This window comes from Solanum stenotomum, chromosome 2, assembly GCF_019186545.1.
Source record: "Solanum stenotomum isolate F172 chromosome 2, ASM1918654v1, whole genome shotgun sequence".
Lineage (NCBI taxonomy): Eukaryota > Viridiplantae > Streptophyta > Magnoliopsida > Solanales > Solanaceae > Solanum > Solanum stenotomum.
In genome coordinates, this window is record NC_064283.1 from 26909746 (window position 1) to 26917481 (window position 7736).

Below are 7736 nucleotides of genomic sequence, written 5' to 3' on the forward strand. Positions count from 1 at the left end.
GTTGCAGGAACAAGTAATAATGTAGTTTCATGACTTTTGATCGTATTTGTTACACGTGCTTAACATATTATTATTAGTTCAAACAACTTATATAATTGTTGAATTTTTTATAAAGTGTATACCAACAACTTCAAATGTTATTATAAAACATATACAATTGAAGGGGTCATGTCCTTCAAACAATTGCATTAGTTGTCCCGACAACATTTTAATTGTCCAAGGATATTCAAGAGTTGTCCAACAACTTCACATAGTTGTCTAACAATTCTAATAGTTGTAGAATCAATTTCTACAATTATTGAAAATTAACAAAGTCATTTTATGACTTATATAATATAAACTGGTCATTTAATAATAATTGAAAATCGATCAAGTCATTTTGTAAATTATAAAGTATAATCTAAGTCGTTTAATAATAATTAAAGATAGATCAAGTCATTTTGTGACTTATTAAGTATAAACTAAGTCGTTTAATAATAATTAAAGATCGATCGAGTCATTTTGTGAATTATTAAGTATAAAATAAGTTGTTTAATAATAATTGAAGATAGATCGAGTCATTTTGTGAATTATTGAGTATAAACTAAGTTGTTTAATAATAATTGAAGATTGATTGAGTCATTTTGTGAATTATAAATTAAGTTGTTTAATAATAATTGAAGATTGACCTAGTCATTTTGTGAATTATTAAGTATAAACTAAGTACTTTAATAATAACCAAAGATAGATTGAGTTATATTGTGAATTATTATGATAAATTAAGTTGTTTAATAAAACTTGAAGATTGATCAGGCTATTTTGTGAACTATTAAGTATAAACTATGTCATTCAATAAAAAATAAATATTGACAAAGTCATTTTGTAAATTATTAAATTTAAAGAAAGTAATTTAATAATAAATGAAAGTCGATCAAGTTACCGTATTGTAACACTTCGAAAATTTCTAAGTAAAGACTCAAAGCATTCTTCATTTGTGTATGAGGTTGAAAGCTATTAGTCGTATCGCTTAAGGCATATTTGTCTTATTATTACTTCATGCCAAAATGTCCTTATTCATGTCAAATAGTTTCAGGTAGAGCGTGGCTATATTCAAACTCATATCGCTCGTGACTTATGTGCTCTAGTCTAATTTCAAAACTCTTAGTATGAATCAGTTTCTCCTATGTTAGTAGGCAAGCTCAGAAGTCAAGAGAGGTAGTGATAGTAACTTCTTTCCCTCCCATGCTCAATTTATCCGTCATTCGAGGATGAATGATCTCAAGGGAGAGATATTGTAACACCTTGAAAATTTCTAAGCTAAGACCCGAAACATTCTTCATCTGTGTATAAGGTCGTATCAGATGATTTTTAAATTGTTTTAGGTGTTAAGGTCAATTATTTAGTGTGGACATGTATTTGGATATGACTTAAGGTTACAAGAATCTACTAACACAAAATTGAGCTGAAAGCTTCCTTACCCAATTAAGTTTTAATATAAGATTCTACTTAGGCCAACTTCAAACAATCATATCTTTTAAAAAATATAAAGAATTATGTATCCTACTACCTATCAAATTAAAGTTCTATGAGTCCTCTTTCCAACACCACCAAGTTTTCCTCAATTCGAGTAAAAATGTATGGCTGATTTACTACAAACGCTCTAACCTGGCAGCAACTCCACGATAGCGTTACAAATTGAATACGGACCTCACTGTCCGCTGGAATAAAATTTTGACTTCCATCTCTTTTTATATATTTTAAGGGTATTTTTTTCCTAAAAACCTTTAGGGAGTCAAGCTAAATTACCCTAAATGTGTAGAAAATCAGTTTTCATAATCAAACCCTCTCATTACTCCTAAATTCCTACGCTCAAGAACTTCAAGAAACACTAAGGTAAGGGTTCATCTTTCAAGATTTTCCTTCAAGTTTCTTCAAGAGCAGTGTTCTTCCAGGTATGTAAGGCTACTCATAGTGATGGAGTAAGTTCGTCCTCAAGCCCGACATCTAAAATTAAGTCAGTTAGAGTTAAATCTAGGGTTTTTACCCAAGTTTTCATGAACTTTGAATTGACCTTTATTCCTTGTTATTGAATTTTGATTCTTATTATTGATATTATAGTACTTCATGTATTTTGGTTATTGAATTGTTGTTCATGCTTTTTTTATCACATGAACTCTATTTAGTTGAAAGTTGTTGCATAATTATTTTCATGTATTAGCTTCTAAATTAAAGTAAATTCAAATATTTCAAGTTATCAGTTGAGAATTTTTTTTAAGGTAATACTATTGGTTCCAAATGCACTATTTTGTATTGAGAAAAGTATTGCTAACTCAAGAAGAGAATAAATAGTTTGAGAAAAAGTTTCAGTCAGTAAAGACCAGTTTTCCCTAAAGAGGGCCTTTTGAGTACTGATTCAACACAGATATTAGTATGAGCATTATTGCATGTTTTGGGAGTAGTATTTAGCATCGATTCAAATACGAGTATATATAACTTAACCCCCATAACCTACCCCACCAACGTTGATAGGATCGTGCCGTTGGTTCAGGAGACTCTTAACCCAACCTCATTGAGGGCTTTTTAGATTGATCCATAAGTTAAGTTTTGTTTACCTATACTCTGGCAAGGTATATGATGGCTCTGGCAACGTAGGATAGATGTTGTATCATTATGAGGCTCATAAAGATGGTTGTCGGTCAGATAAACTCCCCAGTAAATTAAAGTAAAGTATATTTATATATATACATTTCAGTTCAGTATTTACTATTATTGCATTCCCACCGTAAAATCTTGAATGATTTTCATCATAATTTATACTATATTTCAGTTGAGTTATTCTCAGCCTTTCAGTTCAGTTATTTATTTTATTCAGCCCTATTACATACTCGTACATTCAGTGTACTGATGTCATTCGACCTGCATTATTTTCATGGTGCAGATTCAGGTACTTAGGATCATCAACATGAGTTTCATTTAGATCACACCATCCGCTCGTCAGCTTTTGGTGAGGCCTCCTAGCTTTCAGAGGATTCTAGTTTTATGATTTATTAGTAATATCTCTTTGAGGTGGTGTAGGTCTTGTTCTCACAACTATCTTTATACAATAGAGTCTTTATAGATAGACAGTCCTTGTCAGTCTTGTAGTATCCAGTTTCATATGTTTTATTTAAACTAAATAAATCAACTCGTGCATTGATTCTTAAATCATAAGACCCAGACACATTCAAGTGGGTCTTAAATTTATACTTATCATTGAAAATAATTTTTAACATAAATTGGGGAGGATTCAATACCTTTTGAATTACCATCACCACCAATATCATCAGTCACAATTCTATCTTATTCTTCTACTTTTTTATCTGATTTCTCACTTTCACTGTCGTCACTTGTTCCTCTCCACTCGATTCATCTCCATCACTCTCACCATCTTTTTTCTCTTCACTTGATTTTTCTTGTTATTCTCATAACATTTTTCTTTCCTTGATATCTCACTGCTACTTTTTTTTTTCATTTCACTAGATTGTTCGCTACTACTTTCATCACTTTTTCTGTCTTCAGATGATTGTCCATTGATACTTTGAAGTGTTATGATACCTTTTTTTCTAGCAGCAATTAAGCTCTCAACATTTTTCTAGCATCTGGACTGGCTAATGATGTTCTAGTTCTCTTCCTCTTATATTGAAGCATTATATCTACACTAAAATAGTTAAAAATTAACTGAATAAGATCAGCAAAAAACAATTGTAGTACATATAGACTAACAATTACATTATTTATCCTAACAACTAATTAGTTGACCAACATTTGAACACAATTGTCGAATAACTACGATTGTTGTTGTGACAACTTCTGTAATCGTCTTACAATTACAGACAATTGTTGGACAATTTTTGTATCTGACAGACATGTTTGTTATTTCTACAAACAACTTCAGTAGTTGTCCGGAAAACTATGAAAGTCATTGGCAGAAACAACTAAATTGGGTTCACTAAATCCAGTTGAAGAATGGACACAAAACAATTTTTATACTTACCAATAATACTTTTTTGAGGTAATTTCAAGCTCAAACGAAATGAATGCAACAATGTAAATACATACATACATATATATATATATATATCTTAGGCCCGCCTACATTGCACCCTTAGAATTTAGGAATTTACTTTTATATTTTCCTTTGTACTTTTAGGTTTTCTATCCCTATTTTATTTTTAGCTTTAAACTCACTTCTTCAACTCTTGTGTCCCTTCAGATTGTTATATCCCTTCAATTGTGTCTTTTTAGGAATTACCTATAAAAGCTAGACAAATCATACATGTTGTTGTATCTTCTTCCAATTCCTTGGAAGTCTACTATGGATCTTCACCAAGAAAATAATGAAAAGAAACCATAATTTCCTTGTAGGTTTTTCCTCCATTCAACATGTCAAAATAAAAACTATTTCAACTACTCAATTCTTAAACAATTGATTACAACCATGATAATATTTTGGTTCATACCTACTTCTTTTTGTGGGATTTTCCCTTCTGTCATCACTTTGTCCGACAACTTACATTAGTGTTTTATTTAATGATTTGTAAAATTTATCTTTTATGAATTTGTGTTGAATAACTTTTGTGTTTTTGATTATGAAAACTATTTAAGCATTTTTTATTGAATCAGAATTGAGGAAGAGATAACAAAAAGAGAATAAATTCCACCGCAACTTGATAAGGTACTTGTACCTATTAATATTTTTTATTAGAAGTTGAAATGTTGTTGTATTAATCATATTTCAAAAATGTTGTAAAGTGTGGCCGATATGGAAAAGACATGATACTTCAGAAAAGTCACAACTCTTTGAAAAAGTCACAACGCATCAGAAAAGTCACAATCCTTCGGTGCAAAGGTGTTTTATTTTAATATATTTTATATTTTATAATATAATATAAATATAGTATGAAATATTTTGTAGGAGTTGGGCTAAGACTTTTGGTATTAGTACTTATCAGCTTCTTTGAGATAATTAATAAATCGGACCAATGGTCCATAAAGTTGCATAAAAAATATAGTATGAAATATAGCATATGTACTAAATTGGGTGTTAAGAAGAAAAAGACTAGAAAACTTCGAAAACTTATTGTTTGAAAAATGTAAGAGAACCCCTCTATTTATAGCCAACAAAAGGTAGTATGAACAAGTATTTATTGTGTTTTATCAGAAAAGTCACAATCCTTCAGACAAGTCACAACGCTTTGGAAAGGTCACAATCCTCCGCAAAAGTCGCAATTCTTAGGAAAAGTAACAACCCTTTGAAAAAAGTCATAACTCTTTAGAAAAGTCACAACCCTTTGAAAAAGTTACAATCCTTCAATGTAAAAAGGTATCTCTTTTAATATAATTTATTTTATACTATAATCTAAATAAATATATATAGAATATGTACTAAATTGGTTGTCTTAAGAAGTAAATGAGGAAGAAGAAGAAAAACAGAAAACTTAAAACATTCTTAGTTGAAAACTGTGAGGGAACTCCTGTATTTATAGCCAACAAAGGTAGTATGAACATGTGCTTATTGTACCTTATTAGAAAAGCCAGAACTCTTCATAAATGTCACAACTCATCCAAAAAGTCACAACACTCTGGAAAAGTCACAGCCCTTTGAAAATATCACAACTCATCGGAGAAGTCACAATTTTTTGGATAAAGTCACAACATTTTGAAAAAATCACAACTCTATCTTTGAAAAAGTCCCAACCCTTCAATGTGAAAAAGGTGTGTTTTTTTTTTAATATCTTTGATATATAAATATTTAAATAAATGTAATATAATATAAAAGATATACTAAATTGGATGTTTTAAATTTGAGGTATTATCATAATTTAACATTTAAGTTAGGGAGTTCATGCTTTTAAGGTTATATAGATAGATAGATATAGATATAGATCTAGATAGACATATATAGATAGACAGATATAGATAGATAGATAGATATATTATCATATATTTTTCACATATTGTTTCTTAACCTTTCACATTCTTTATTCAGAAAAGTTTAAATGTTTCAATAACTACTTTTATGTTCTTTCTTAATAGTTAATACAAGAAAATTTTGGGAAATTTTTGTTATTAAGACTATTGCTACTTGTAACCTTTCTTGATTCTCCTAATTACTTGTAATTGATTTTATTTCCTTTATTTTTTTTCCTAGCAAGTGCCTTCCAGAATAACAAAATAGTGACTTGGTTTGTTCATAATTCTTTTTTTAAAAAATAAAAAATAATGCATTTAAAAAAAACATTTTTTAAATATGATTTATTTTTTAAAAAAAAAACTTAATGAGATCTTTTTATGATTTACTAGCTCTAGAATAATCAAGGAACATGTAACACCCTAAATATTTCTAAGCTAAGGCCCAAATCATTTTTTATTTACATGTTAGGCCGTATCGGGTGATTTTTAAATTGCTCATAGGTGTAACGGTCAATTATTTAGTGTGAGAATGGTTTTGGGTATGAATTAAGGTCACAAGAACGCCATAGCACAAAGTTAAGTTGAAATCTTCCTTACCAATTAAGTTTTGACATAAGATTCTACTTATGTGATATGTCAACTTCAAACGATCATATCTATTAGCACAAAATGAATTAGGTGATCCATGAACTATTATATTGAATCTTTCCAACACCACAAAGTTTGCCTTATTTCGAGTTTGGAGTAAAAAGTTATGCTCGTTTTATCATAAACTATCACATTAGAGTTTCCTGAAGTCAATTCCTACGAATTGCTTCTTTAGGCCATATAAATTTCTACGACCCGTACTGTCTAGTCATAGGATAAGTTCAGAGAGTCAAATTTTGGGGTCCAATTCCTATGGATCCATTCTATGGGCCGTAGGAACTTCAACGGCCCATAGTTTGGACCCGTAGAATGAACTTTTGAGCCCAAAAAATTAGTACAAATTCTACGTACGGTCCGTAGAAACTTCTACGGGTCATAGATTGGACCCATAAAATGAAATTTTGAGCCTTAAAATTCAATATAAATTCCACAGATGGGATCTACGGTTCGTAGATCAAACCACGAACCGTAGATGGCCCCGTGAAAGATTTCCGACAACTTTTTAAGAGGGGTAGTTCAATCTTTTCCCACTCCTTCTAAGCCAAAATCCCAAAGTTTTTACACCTTAATAAGGCTCTAAACAATATTAATCGACCCTATTACTCTCATTAACGCTTCCAAGTGTTAGAGCAAGGATCCAAGAGGAGAAAGCTAGGGTTTTCAAGCGTTCTTCCAGTTTCATCAAACTTTGTTCTTTCAGGTATGTAAGGTTATTCATAGTGTTGGACTAGTTCTTCCTCACGCCCCACATCTAAACGTCTTCCTCCACTGACATTCGGCGTATTGAGGCCGAGTACACACGAGAGGAGGTTGACAAGAGGAGAGCAGCTCCGGCAGATACTTCCCCAGAGGTCGATGTTGACACGTTACAAGTAGAGGCATCTTCGCCAACTCTAGCCTCTGAGCCTTCAGGTGCACCTGCCCCTTCCTCTTCTTCACAGGTCCCAGGTGTTTCATCATCCTCCCAGCTCACCAAGATTACTCAGGCGATGATCCTGAAAATGGGGAATTTGGCCTATTCAGCTGATGTGAGAGCGACTCCATTAGAGTGATCCATCCCAAGGATGATTGACAGTGCTATCTTGGCTGCACTGACCCCCCCTTAGGGCCTCTGTTAATGATTTGGATACTAGAGTCACTACTTGTGAGAACAGACA